Source organism: Phasianus colchicus, chromosome 11 (assembly GCF_987193195.1).
Source record: "Phasianus colchicus chromosome 11, bPhaCol1.hap1.1, whole genome shotgun sequence".
Lineage (NCBI taxonomy): Eukaryota > Metazoa > Chordata > Aves > Galliformes > Phasianidae > Phasianus > Phasianus colchicus.
The window spans coordinates 655,440-669,212 of record NC_143446.1 but is presented as its reverse complement, the minus strand read 5'-3'; the positions used below and the strand labels follow the sequence as shown (position 1 = coordinate 669,212).

Below are 13,773 nucleotides of genomic sequence, written 5' to 3'. Positions count from 1 at the left end.
CATTCATTGCTTTAAGTCATTAGCCAAAAGTAAATACGTAAGGAGAAACAGAGACAAAATTGACTTTATAAGAAGAAAATATATTTTAATATTCAAAATATTCTAAGTCACCATGCTGCCCTTTGAAGACAGCATTCATGTCTCATCTTGATCATGCTGACAAGCATCTCACGGGTATCTGCTTTCACTTACGTTGATTGTACAGTTTAGTATCTGTAATACTGAAAAGACCTGATGGGAAATGTTACCTTCCAAATTTTGCTCTGTGTATATGCATTTCCTATTTAAACCCTCACTCAGCAAGAGAAGGAAAAACACTTCTCAGTTTCAGTGTAAGTGCCCCATGGCATTTTCTACAGGAAAAATATCACTTTAGATCTGTCAGACAATAACATTTTATTACCTCAAGGATGTTATCTGAACCTGAGGTCTAATATCTAAATGAACTGCAGTTCAGATTATTTGAGATTTAGCAGAAAGACAGAGGGATGGAAAGTTTCATAGAAAGATTCTATGGGGAGAAGTCTCATTCATTTATTGTGGATAAATATGATGAAAAGGTATTCATATACCAAGTTTTAATAACTGTATGGTTAACAGGAGGAACAGTAGACAGCTTTGAGCAGTAGCTGACATACAGAACAGGAGAGTTGGAAGAGTAATATTTCCAAGAAGATTAATTTAATTTAAAGGCAGAATGTTTTTTGGCTATTGGAAAGTTCTCTGTTGTGTTGAGCAAAAGGATAGATATACTGGCTGAAAATAAACCTGTAAAAGTGAGGTAATGCATTTACTAAAACAACAATAATTGCTGTATCAGGATGGATCATATATTAAAGGCAATAAAACTCTGATTAATAGCTGTCAGGTTATTTCTTTATTTTTCTCAAATATTTATTTGAGCGCAACATACTATAAATACTTTAAAGAAAATGTTTATCTTATATTTGTACATGATTGCACTCAGTAATACATGGAAGAGCAGCCACTGAAGTGGGAGGATCATAAGCCCAATGTATGTGAAGAGAGAGAGCAATAAATTTGATTCTTCTCAGCATTTTTCTCTTACAGGTTTTGAGAAACTTGTTAGATTTTAGTACCTGTAAATGTAAATGAAACCAACATAAAGTACCATACATAACCTTATTACTTTAAATAACATAGAAAATATGGATTGGAAGACTCGTGTGCATGTTCTTTTTTTCTGTCTTAGACCTGAATAAAGCTGTAAAGAAGAAATTAATGCTCTAGTAAGTCACTGTCAACTCTTGCAAGTCCATTTGGGAGAAAATTTGACACTCCATTTTTTTTTTCTTGTTGTCCTTCTATCTCCTACTCTCCTTTTTGTGTATGTTTATTATTTGCCTCATTTCTGTGAAAACAAATCAGGCTCCATTAATAAAAGCAAAAACTGTTTAAGGCCATCCATCTTACTCATTCTCCTCAAAGGTTTGCTGCCACTTGTTCTATCACAGAGGACTGCAAAACGTTTTTGCTCCACATTGTTACCCTCTAAAGATAAAATGAATAAATTGCTTAAGAAGATGTTGAAAGACTCTTATTGGTGCATTTATGATCATAACATACGTATTTGTGAGACCTAAGGATTTTTATTCATTCTATTTTTGTTCAATGTAAAATCAAGATTAACTTCTTAGATTTTCTGGACATCCTCGTTGTATAAATTTAATTTTTTACTCCTTTTCCTTGTACAACTTCTGAAATCTGACAGTAAGAACATTTTTATTTTTGTCTCAAACCTCTTTTTTATTCTTTGTCCATCTATTTTTTTTTTCCCCCTATGATGCTTCTTATAACTTTACCAATTACTTTGTGTTCCATTTCATTACGTTACCTATTTTTGCTTTTTCTTTGGGGCAGGATATGTCTACTGCTATGCATCTGCACAGTTCCTACAATGGAGCTTTGATCCTGGTTGGATTGCTTAAGTGCCATTAACATAAACGTGGTTAACAAGAATAGTAGTTTCAGCTTAGTATTTTTCATGCTAAATCAGGTTCAAAACTAGAAGAATAAAAGTTTTTTTGTAAGAAACATAAACATCCATGTTGATTTCATAAGTGAAACTGATTCTGTTTTTGAAGAGCGGAAGAAATTTAAATAATTCATCTGAAAGCAAAGTTCACTTCTGTTTTTATATTCTCAGAAGTGAATCATCAGATTAAACTAGCATGCCACAGTTTAGTGGTAAACCTCTAACACTACCAAATCTACATATGTAGATTTTGCTTTAATGTCACAGGCAACAGAATGTAATCAACTAACAAACAAAACAAGCAAACAGAAAATTCACATCCAAATAAACCAGAAAGAGGAGTTTATAGACACTCTACAGAACTGTTAGCTGTGCTATGCTTTTCAAAAGCTGGAATTTGTCCTACAGACATCTCAGAAGTTGCACATCTGTCCAAGAAGAATCATTGCACTTTATTTCTACTGTACATGTTTATCTTCTATCTTATTCTTCATTACTGTTATGTACTATGCAAAATACATAAAGAAAAAAAGCAGTAATCAAACTATACATACTGTGAGCAGGGCTTTGTGAAGGCTGCAGTACTGTACAGAAGAAAGCCTTGAACAGATCTATCTCAAATTCAGGGTAATAATACATTTATTTCCTACCCACATTGCTCATGTAATCCACCAACTATTTTAGGAACGCCTAGATTCTTAAAAACACAGAAATTAAAGTGATTTCCTGATCAACCCTTACAGAAAGACACAAGTTTAAACATGAAAGCAACTATGAATGCTTTGGAGAGAAAAAAATAGAATGTAATGTTAATAATCCCTGTAATGTTAATAAGCTAAATAACAGTTTCAAAGTTTAGTATCTTGATGCTTTACGGAGCTCCCATAAAATGGCTCTGAGCCTTCCCTTTCTAATGATTTTGCACACCCACGCAACTTGCTCTGTGGGGATGGAAGATAACAGGATTTAGATCCTTGACACACTGCAATTGATTTAACAATAAATATTGTCCATCCTAGTTTTGGGTTACTATAAGATGAAAGCAAAAATGTATATACTGATCTACTGGTTTTCTTTTAAAAAGCATTCATCTGATGCTGAAGGCTAATTCTGTAAAGCTGAAACTTTAATCCCAGCAGAAACAGGTTCCCAGATATTAAAAACAAACAAACAAAAAAAAAAAAAAATCATAAAAGTATGTATAATGAAATCTTTAGGCATGTGACAAACTTTGTTTTATATATTATATGATTTCAGAACATCTGTCACACACATTCACAAACTTTCCTTAGAAGGAGAAGCAGAAGTTTAGATGATGATAAAGTTATGTTCTTACCACATTAGAAGGTTCCAATTTCTTCCTTCTAGCAAGGTCAGTGATATTATTGCCACTGTAGTTGATGCTCTCCATACAGCCTTTGAAATTTTTTTCTGCTGTTAGAACTTGGCTTCCCAGAAAAAGGCATGCCTCCAAAGGTTATCTTTGAATGTATCAGAAAATGAAAGACAGTTACTGGAGGACAAGGGCTTAGAATTTTTGCTTACTAGAAAAAGAAAGTATCAAACAAGTACTGGAAAAGTAGGAAAAAGTCTATGATGAAGTCATGACTGCAAATATTTTTGGTGGTAAATTGTATCTGTTATTAGGTTTTCCCAAATACAGAGAAAATATGTATCACAGTTACATATAGACTGTAACGAAGAGAAGGTCTCTAAAAGGAATGCAGTTTTAAATGCTTGGCAGAGCAAAATGTCAGTTGCAAAAGCAACTTGGCAACTTGGCAGAGCAAAATGTCTTGTTAAGAAACAAGAATTTGTTGGCCAAAGAATGTGCTGTCTGTCTGATCTTGGAGAAGAAAAGTCTGCCTTTCTTTACAAACCTGAATGCAGAAAGTTTGAGAAGTAAAGGTGCCCAGTAAAACCTATTTCAATATGTAGACTGAAACAAACATTCAAATAAAAAAAAATCTACTAAATCAAAAGGGAAGAAGGAAAGTGTTGCTTTATGTAGAACATCCATCAGTTTGGTAGAGTGTCAGAAGTGAGAAGTGGTTGGTGGCAAGTCAGGAAAATAATTCTTCTCTATTATGATGCTAAAACTAACTAAAAATTGATGATAAGAAAAGAGAAGCAACTGGCACCTATAGAGAGCTTCCCTGTTATAATATTAGCCTAGAACATGGCTTTGAGAGCACAGGGTTGTCAGCAAAAATGAGTCTGAGGGCAGGAGGGAAAACGTGAAAGAGCAAAAATGTTACAGCATTTACAAAAATACATTGTTGGGGAAAAATAATTCCCTCCTCCCCCTTCACCCCCCTTCCATATTATAGTATGTATATAGTTATCTTAATCAAAAAAGTAACCAAGGAACAAAGGCTATAAAATACAGGTGTTGTGCTGTTTCCTGTTCAATCATCCCTTCCCTAGGGAACAATCTAAGTACTAAATACTATTACTAAAATTCTGAAAAATGAAAGTAGTATTTCTGACCCTTATTACTACTTGGGAGAAAAAGGAGATATCATATGAAGGACTTGGAATGGGAAACTCGAAGTTACTGTAGACAAATTGTTGGATAGCAAAAAATACAGTGAGTTGTGGCCAGTTTACCAGGCAAAACGTTTACTCTTTACATAGTAAATTGCATGGACAAGACAGTGTTATACTACTTTGCATGCCCAGAATGGGAAAAAGCAGATTTCAATTCAAAACTTAAATATCAATAATCAATGGAGACAATTGTGAATTAATTTCTTTTTTATTTAGTTTAAAAACAAAAACAACAGCACAAAAATGTTTCTAAAAATCTGTTTTTACTCATGACTGGAAAATCCAAATGTGATTTCCATGCATCTCGTGGGCCTGAGATAAAGACAATTTAAAAGGAAAGAAAGAAAAAAAAAAGGGGGGGGGGGATGCTATGATGGTAATGTTTAATATTCGTGTGGGGGGTGAAAGGTGTACTTGAGTTGCCTAAGCACAAGCTTCTACTGCTATTGGTGATACCTGGGGTAGTGTGCCTTAGTAACCTCTGCTTTCTGCTTGAGGAGGTATGCATCTCTATAAATTCTCTGCCATTTCTGCCAACACCATGGGAGTGCTGCAGATATCTAGGGGATATATGTATATAAGCTGCTCATTCAGTTTACGTGTTTGTCTTTTTCTTGGATGAGAAATAGTTGCTGTTTATTATTTCCTTAAATGCAACACAAGCATTTACTCATAATATCCAATCTGAGAACACCGTTCTTGTAACTGCTTATGAAAATCATAGATACAGAAATCAAAAGAAACTGTTTCAATCTGCTTGCATTTAAGGAAATAGGAAGTCTCTTTCCACCCTTGCGCATATTTAAGACTGTTTTCTGACAAACTGCTAGCTAAAGGCTTCAGTCTTTCTTTTTGTGCTTACTCCCTCAATGGAATAGCTGAGCTTTTGTAACTGTCCCTACTTTGAAGTTTTCTAGTGGATCCAGGTTGGTTTAAGTATCCTCTATTCCTCACTTCTTTCTTTTCTACCATTTTCTTCAAAAAGGAGCATGTTAAGAACATAAATTTCTATTCTGTTAAGAGTCTTCTCCTGCAGTTAGCTGGTTAGTAAATAATACTTTGCTTTCAGAAGATAGGAAATGGATTTGTGGTCATTCTAGATGTTTCTTATCAGGTAAACTCTCATATGTATGTGTTGGAGAAATTCTAATCAGTTCTTCAGTAAAGGTATTATGAAAGCTCAGACAGACTGTTCTGTCATTATTTACCAAGAGATCTGTCTCTTCCTAAAAATAAACAAGACTTTTTGAATTAGGATGTAATTTCCTTTTAAACTGAAAAATTGGAGAAAGACATTTTCTCAAGGGGGAACTGCAGTGGTTGGAAAGAATCTCTGCAAGTCATTGAGTCTAACAAAGCTGGTTCCCTACAGTAAGTTACAGGAAAACGTCCAGATGAGTTTTGAATATCTCCAGAGGAGACTCCACCACCTCTCTGGGCAGTCTGTTCCTGGGCACTGTCACCCTCACAGTAAAGAAGTTCTTCCTTGTGTTCAAATGGAACGTCATTTATTCCAGTTTGTGTCCCCTGCTCCTTGTTCTGTCATTGGGCTCCACAGGCAAGAGCCTGGCCCCATCTGCTTGACTCCCACCCTTTTGGTATTTATAAGCATTGATAATATCCTCTCTCAGCCTTCTCTTCTTCAGGCTGAACAGCCCCAGGTCTCAGCCTTTCCTCATACAGGACATGCTCCAGGCCCCTCATCATCTCTGTGGCCCTCCACTGGGCTCTCTCCAGAAGTTCTGTATTTCTTGAAGTGAGGAGCCCAGAACTGGACACAGCACTCCAGATGTGGCCTCACCAAGGTAGAGAAGAGAGGGGAGATCACCTCACTCAACCTGCTGGCCACATTCTTTTTAATGCATCCCAGGATACCATTGGCCTTCTTGACCACAAGGCCACATTGCTGGTTTGTGGTCACCCTGCTGCCTACAGGGACACCCAGGCCTTTCTCTGCAGAGCCTCTTTCCAGCAAGTCAGACCCTAACCTGTACTGATACATGCAGTTACTCTTCCCCAGATGTAGGACTCTGCACTTGCCCTTGTTGAACCTCATAAGGTTTTTTCTCTCCCTTTCCACCCTGTCCAGGTCTTGTTGAATGGCAGAAAGATAAAAACTGATCAATGCTTCTTGAGGGAAGCAAAATTTTGGCCTTGGAGCTTTGTATCTGTGCAGACTGGAACCATAAGTCAATCACAGAACTTGCCACATCACCATTTGCTTTGGTAAACCACCACCACCCCCTTATTCAATATTCTTGAAGGTTCCCTTTTAAGTGAATTCAGATCAGGTCCAGCTGTGGAACTTGCAGCTTTCAGCGTAAGAATATTGTGAAATATAACGGAGCAACAAATGACTCTTTTCCTACTTCGACATGTGGAGCAGATGCGAGTAGTAGAGGGATGGAATGAGAACAAGTTTTTTTCTGTGACAAACAGAATTCACATTCTTACTCTCAACTATTCCAAAATTCAACAGATTTCAATGCTCTCTGATTTAGGTTTTGTAACAGAAAACTGAACATCCCTCATCTGCTTAAGCCTTCAAAGAATGCTTCTGCCACTTCACTTTTGTTAGATTTGTAATATGGAATCAGCACTCTCTTGACCTTTGCCCTGTGAAATAAATTGTTATGCTGCTCCTTTAATGTATTTCCATCCATTACTGCATGGATGGCATCACATCTGCAATAGAACCCAACATTCACCACCAAGTAACCAATCGATGCCTTGTAAAAAAGGGCTGATCTGAAATAATAAACACATTTTCCTTACTCTGTCTTGTATCTGAACAGGTATTAACCAGACCCAGTTGTACCACAGCACTGGTAAAATACTGAAAGCAGAAGGCACTGCCATGTGATCTTATGCTGTAAGGCAGGCCCTGTAAGTAATAACTGAAGTTTCATTCTCAAGTCAGCACCAGACACCAAGGGTTCATACATGTATGAGTCCCAATTAGGAAGTTCAGCTTTTCAAAAACCAGAGTTAAATATGTTAAAGGCTGCTATTTAATGATTTCACAATGCAGCAAGCTGTTAATGACAGGTAAATTCAGCAGAAGTAGAACTTCCATATGCAGAAGATCATTAACAACATCAAATTTACTACATCTAAGAGCCATAACAGAGCCCAGTAAGCCATATCAATTTTATCTACAAATATCAGTCTTCCAGAGGTGAGTTTTTGCACACTTGAAATGTACAAAAGATCAATGAATAATTGTCTCACCTGAAGCTGGAAAGCATCCGTTTTTCAAGTTAATTTGGTATAGACTTTCTGCACCGAACGTTTACTGTTTCAAGACCTCAAGAGGAGATGAGCAATTGCTTGTGCATCCGTTGTTATAAATCTAGATTACAAGTATGTGTGTGTATATGTAGATATACATGCCATAATTATTATGCTTTTCTTTTTCTCTCTCTCATTTTTTCCCTCATTTCTCCTCTCCATCTCACTGAGATGGGGGCAGTGAATGAACAGCCACGTGACGCTCAGTGATCTGCTGGGTTAAACCACAATGCATCACCATATCTTAAAGAACTTGCACGCTGTAAAAGATTTCTTCTTTTAAGAACGTTGCAACAAAACGTTGCTGGCATGCATCACCACTGAAATTTTGACTACAGAAACTCATCTTGTCATTTGATATTCTACCATTAGAGAAATCCATCCTGCTGTCAACGCTACAGTGATGAAACTCCAACTTAATTCTAAAAAATCTAGGTGGCAGAGATACCACAAGAATGGACTTGAATGAGTGATTACAAAGAGACTGAACATGGGCCAACATCTTTAACTTATTAACTTCCTTCTTTGCTCCCTAAATATTTAGAATGATAGTAGTACTATAGTAGTAGTAGTTAATGATAATTTTCCCTTTTTGTGATACTTGGTGAGATTCCGAAAAAACTTACTGTTGCAAATGCCACCACTACATAGGTAAATAATTACAATTACGTTATCTGAATCCTTTGGTTATTTCTAATTAGAAAGACACTGCAACAGGAACAAACTTGTAAATTATGCTTAGGGTTGGAAAGAATCAGTGTGAACACCAGGTTTATGCATCAATTTGTCTTCTCAGGCAGCTTTCTGTTTTTGAGTTTCCAAATGGTAAGCAGAGCTTTAAAGGATCACATTTGGTTAGTGGCAGATGCATTTTCAAAAAAAAAAAAACAAAAAAAACAAACCCACAAAAATTACAAGAAAGCCTTTATTCACAAGTCTGAAATAAGAAGCATACCCATATTGCGTTACAGAAGAAGACAGATATTACATGCAAAAACAAAGAAAACGCCCCAGCTCTAGCATATTTTATGCTTCCTTAGGAAATCAGAAGCGTGACTGACTTATACTGTTAAGTGAGCCTATGATTAGGGTTAATGCAAGTACACGAGCTAGCATCAACAATAACACACTACCTCTCGTTTGCTTTCATTGTGTGGTGATCAGTGCAGGTGCCTAGAGTTTAAGAGTCAGTACCACAGGGATAAATCCTGGACCCACGGGTTTCCATGGCCCATTCACATTTTTTCCAGACTCCAATGTTTGAATGAAAACCTAATGATTCACATGTGGCTCAGACACAAGGCTCTCTACCTCCTGTTTGGGGAAAAGGTCTCGGGAGGCATATTTCTGCTAGGAGCTCAACCAGTTCTGGAGAGCAAATGGGCTGTGAGACCCAGCACAGCCTGATCTCTACTTCAAGGTAGCACTATCAGCTGCAGCAAACATTCAGATAACTTCATAATAGCCTCACAGGTAGTCTTACATGGCCCTAGGGAAATTACTTGTTCTCCACATCTTAATTTCTCATTTTGAAAAGAAGCACTGAAAAGAATAATATTATCTTAGAGTTGTCAGGAGGATAAAGCAAGAAACATCTGAGGCCATCTGAATGCCCCAAGTCACACCATGAGAAAAATCCACAAAAAAAAGAAAACAGGATTCAGTGCAAACACAGCTCCCTTGTACTCCAAACATCTGAGGGCAACCATAGGAACTCCAAGCAAAGGAGTGGGATCCAGATCTACAGGCTCAACTCTCTGCTCTGCCTGGGAACAACATAAGCTTCTTACTTCCAAGATAAATGCTAGGGCTGAAAATAAAAAGGAGCACTTCTGAGGTGCAACAACTGTAGTAGGCGTGGCGAGGAGACGGTGTGTGACGGGGTCAGGTTCCCTATGCTCAGGGCTTGCCAGGTGCTGTCCCATAATAGGACAGCATGTATGCAAGGGGTGTAGACAAAGCGGGACGAGAATATTTAAGTGCCTGCTACATTTTAATAAACGCCATTTTGCTTCACCTATACTTGGGGTCTGTGTGAGCATTTGGCCCCGACCTGGTATGGGGTCGGTTTCGCTGGCAAAGCAGCATCTTATGGGGTGGAAAACGAATGTTGCAGAGAGAGCGGCAACAAGTGGTGACCCCGACGTGATCTACCCTGTGAGTAGTAGCTGCCCGGCGTGCCCGTAAGGCGGTGGAACCTGTGGGGTATTGGCAGGTCGCCTACGGAAGACACACTGCGGTGGAACCTGTGGGGTATTGGCAGGTCGCGTGTGTAACTATGGATCAAGTAATTAAGGTATTTTTACATTTCTGTAAAAGTTATTGCGGTAAGACCGTTCCTTCTAAGAAGGAGATCGCGGCCGTGTTATCGCGGCTAGAAAAGGAGGGTGAGCTGGACTCCCCTCAACAGGTGCTCGATTCAAATAAGTGGGACTCACTTACTTCGGCGCTGTGCCAGCGCGCCATGTCCGACCAAAAAGCCTCAGAGCTTAAAACGTGGGGCTTGATACTTGAGGCTCTCAAAGCGGCAAAGGCAGAAGGAGGGTTCGGGGAGGATCGGAGCGTGACGGGGGCTGCCGGGAGCGGGTCTTTGCTTTCTCATAGATCCGACGAGGCCAAGATGGCGGCGACGGCAGAGAGCGGAGGCGGAGAGACGGAGAAGAAGGAGTCGCCGAGTCAGTCATGTGAGCCGACAGCCCCGCCCCCGCCTTACCCTGTCCCGTCTTTATGCCCTTCTTTGGACAAAACGTCTCAGCCAGAACCGCCCCTTGAAGAACGCGATAGGGCGGTGGGCGGAGCGGGGCGGGGGAGCCCGCGGCCGGGGGGGAGCCCGCGGCCGGGGGGGGGCCTGGTTACTGACTGGGCTAAAGTTAAAGAGAAAGCGAAAGAAAAGGGCCTAGCGAATCCAGCTGCGTTTATAGTTAACCCTACAAACACGGGCGCTTTCTCTATCGCATCGGGTTATTGCGGAATCCGATTGGCCCTCTACATGGCCTACAGGGGCGGCACAGATGATAGCGGGAGTGGGAGGAACAACGCCTACCCGGAGGTCCGCCCAGATGGTTGAGATTATCGTAATCAACAGGGATGGTTCCCTGGAAAGGCCTGTTCTGCTACAGCAGAACAGGGGCAGCAGGCATAACAATTTATAGTGGGGGCCACGATCTGCCAATTGTCGGCGCAGTATGCGATCCCACTGCGCTGGAGACAGGAAGTGCGGCCTGTCTGGGTGGATCGGTGGTCCTTACCGACAGAAAAGCTTGTAGCGCTTCACGCATTAGTATAGCAAGAGCTTCGCTTAGGTCATATAGAACCCTCTCTTAGTCAATGGAACACTCCTGTATTTGTAATAAAGAAGCGGTCAGGATCCTATCGCTTGCTGCACGACTTGCGCGCAGTTAACGCTCAGTTAGTGCCTTTTGGTGTAGTTCAGCAGGGTGCGCCCGTACTATCCGCCGTGCCTGCAGGCTGGGGGGTTGTTGTTATCGATTTGAAGGATTGCTTTTTCTCCATACCCCTGGCTGAGCAAGACAGGGAGGCTTTTGCCTTTACGGTTCCTGTCCGTAATAACCAAGGCCCGGCTTGTCGGTATCACTGGCGAGTGCTCCCACAAGGGATGGCGTGCTCTCCCACGATCTGTCAGATAGTGATTGACAGAGTCCTGAGTCCGGTCCGACAGTCCCCTAGGCAGTTCCTCCTGCTGCACTATATGGATGATCTGCTGCTATCATCCCCGACCCCATCGGGGCTCCAGTCATTAGAAGCCCAAGTGGTGACGCTCCTGACATCAGCCGGCTTCACTATTTCTGCTGAAAAGATCCAGAGAGGATCGGGGGTCCAGTTTTTAGGATATCGGCTGGGAGACAAAACTGTCCACCCAGTCGGGGTTGACATCAAACCCCGGATACGCACGCTATGGGATGTGCAGAAGCTAGTAGGAGCCCTACAATGGGTTCGAGGGGCACTGGGGATCCCTCCTCGCCTCATGCAGCCATTTTATGAGCAGCTTAAGGGCTCAGATCCGAACGAGGCGCGTTCCATCATGCCCGAAATGGCAGAGGCATGGAAGGAAATAACAGAATCCTGTTGTCAATCGGCTCTGTCTCGATATGATCCTGGAAGGGAGCTGGAAGTGGCTGCCTGTAAATGTGAGAGTGGGGCGGTTGCTGTTATAGGCCATGACTTGGGAGCCAAACCGCAACCATTGTGGTGGCATTTTTCCGTTCAGCCCACGCGTGCGTACTCCTCCTGGCTGGAAATATTGGCTAGGCTTCTTCGTAAGTGCCGTCATACAGCTGTCAGAACCTTTGGACAAGAACCTTCTATTATCTATCTCCCTACATCATTTCGTGATTCTTTACCGCTCCCAGAGCCCATCTTGCTTGCTTTGGAAGGGACGTCAGCTTCCCTCACATTTGCGGACTCGCCCCCTATTTTCGAACTGGCGAGACCATTGCAGCTGTCGTTACGGTGCAGGGTGCAAGACTCGCCCGTGGAAGGGCCTACCCTGTTTACCGATGCATCATCATCAACAGGGCAAGGGGCAGTAGTGTGGGAAACAAATGGTCGCTGGGATTCCATAATCTTCACAGATCCGGGCGCCAGCGTTCAGATGCTCGAGGTCAGGGCTGTTGCGATGGCGATTGTTTATTGGCCCTCCCTTCCCTGTAACATAGTCACAGATTCTGCTTTTGCAGCTAAGCTCGCTTTGAAAATGGGCCAAGAAGGCATCCCTAGTACGGAAGCAGCGCTTATCTTAGAAGATGCTTTGTGCACCCGAATAGAGCCTATAGCAATTTTACATGTAAGAAGTCATTCGGATGTACCAGGATTCTTTTCAGAGGGCAACGCAGCTGCAGATGCGGCTGTAGGGTCCCGTGTCCTGACGATCCGAAAGGCCAGAGACCTCCACTCCACGCTTCACATAGGCGCCCGGGCACTCGCTCGAGCCTGTGGTATTTCCATTACAGCTGCAAGGGGTGTGGTGCAGGCCTGCCCTCACTGTAATTCAGCTCCTGCTATTGGGGCGGGGGTCAACCCCCGCGGCTTAGGGCCGCTGCAAATATGGCAAACGGACTTTACGTGGGAGCCGCGAATGTCACCTCGGTCGTGGTTGGCAGTTACTGTTGACACAGCCTCCACGATGATCGTGGCTACCCAACACGGAAAAGCTAATTCTACCTCGGCCCAGGCCCACTGGGCTGTGGCTATTGTGGTCCTTGGCTTGCCAGTGCAGATTAAAACGGACAACGGCTCATGTTTTACATCACGGTCCACCAAGGATTGGTTAGAGGCCTGGGGAATTCAGCATACTACGGGTATTCCGGGAAACTCACAAGGACAGGCCATTGTTGAAAGGGCTAACCGCCTCCTCAAAGAAATGATCTATGTTCTTGGGGAGGGGGAGGGATATAACGACAGAATCCCAATAGCAAGACAAGGAGAGATACTGGCCAAAGCTCAGTTTGCCTTAAATCACTATGAAAGAGGGGATGCCAGCAGGGCACCAGTAGAAAAGCACTGGCGACCCAGAATTCTAGAGGAAGGCCCTCTAGTCAAAATAAGAACGGAGGCAGGAATATGGGAGCCAGGATGGAGGATTCTAGTATGGGGTAGAGGGTATGCTGCTGTAAAACATGTCAATACGGGAAGTGTCATGTGGATCCCGGCGAGAAAGGTCAAACCAGATCTGATGAAAGAGAACAGTAACGAGGGACTCTGAGTTTTGCAGGTATGGCTCCTGTGAACGCCGAAGAAGGAGACAGCCCAGGAACCCCGAAAGAAGGCCGGGAGAAGCGTGGAGGAAACTCAACCGTTGCTGCCAACGAGAAAACGCGTTTCTAACAGGCAAATGCTATGTTTAGTGTGTGTGGTGGTTATTGCTTTATCACAGGGAGCGAGGGAATTCACCTTTTGTCACTGTCAGGGAATTTATG

General features: G+C 41.9%; 1 long non-coding RNA gene across 1 annotated transcript in view; it reads left to right on the top strand.

Annotated features, from left to right (window-relative positions):
- LOC149916338 (uncharacterized) overlaps positions 1 to 13,773 on the top strand; it is a 152,127-nt gene that overhangs the window by 90,557 nt on the left and 47,797 nt on the right. The gene's annotated exons all lie outside the window — the stretch shown is intronic.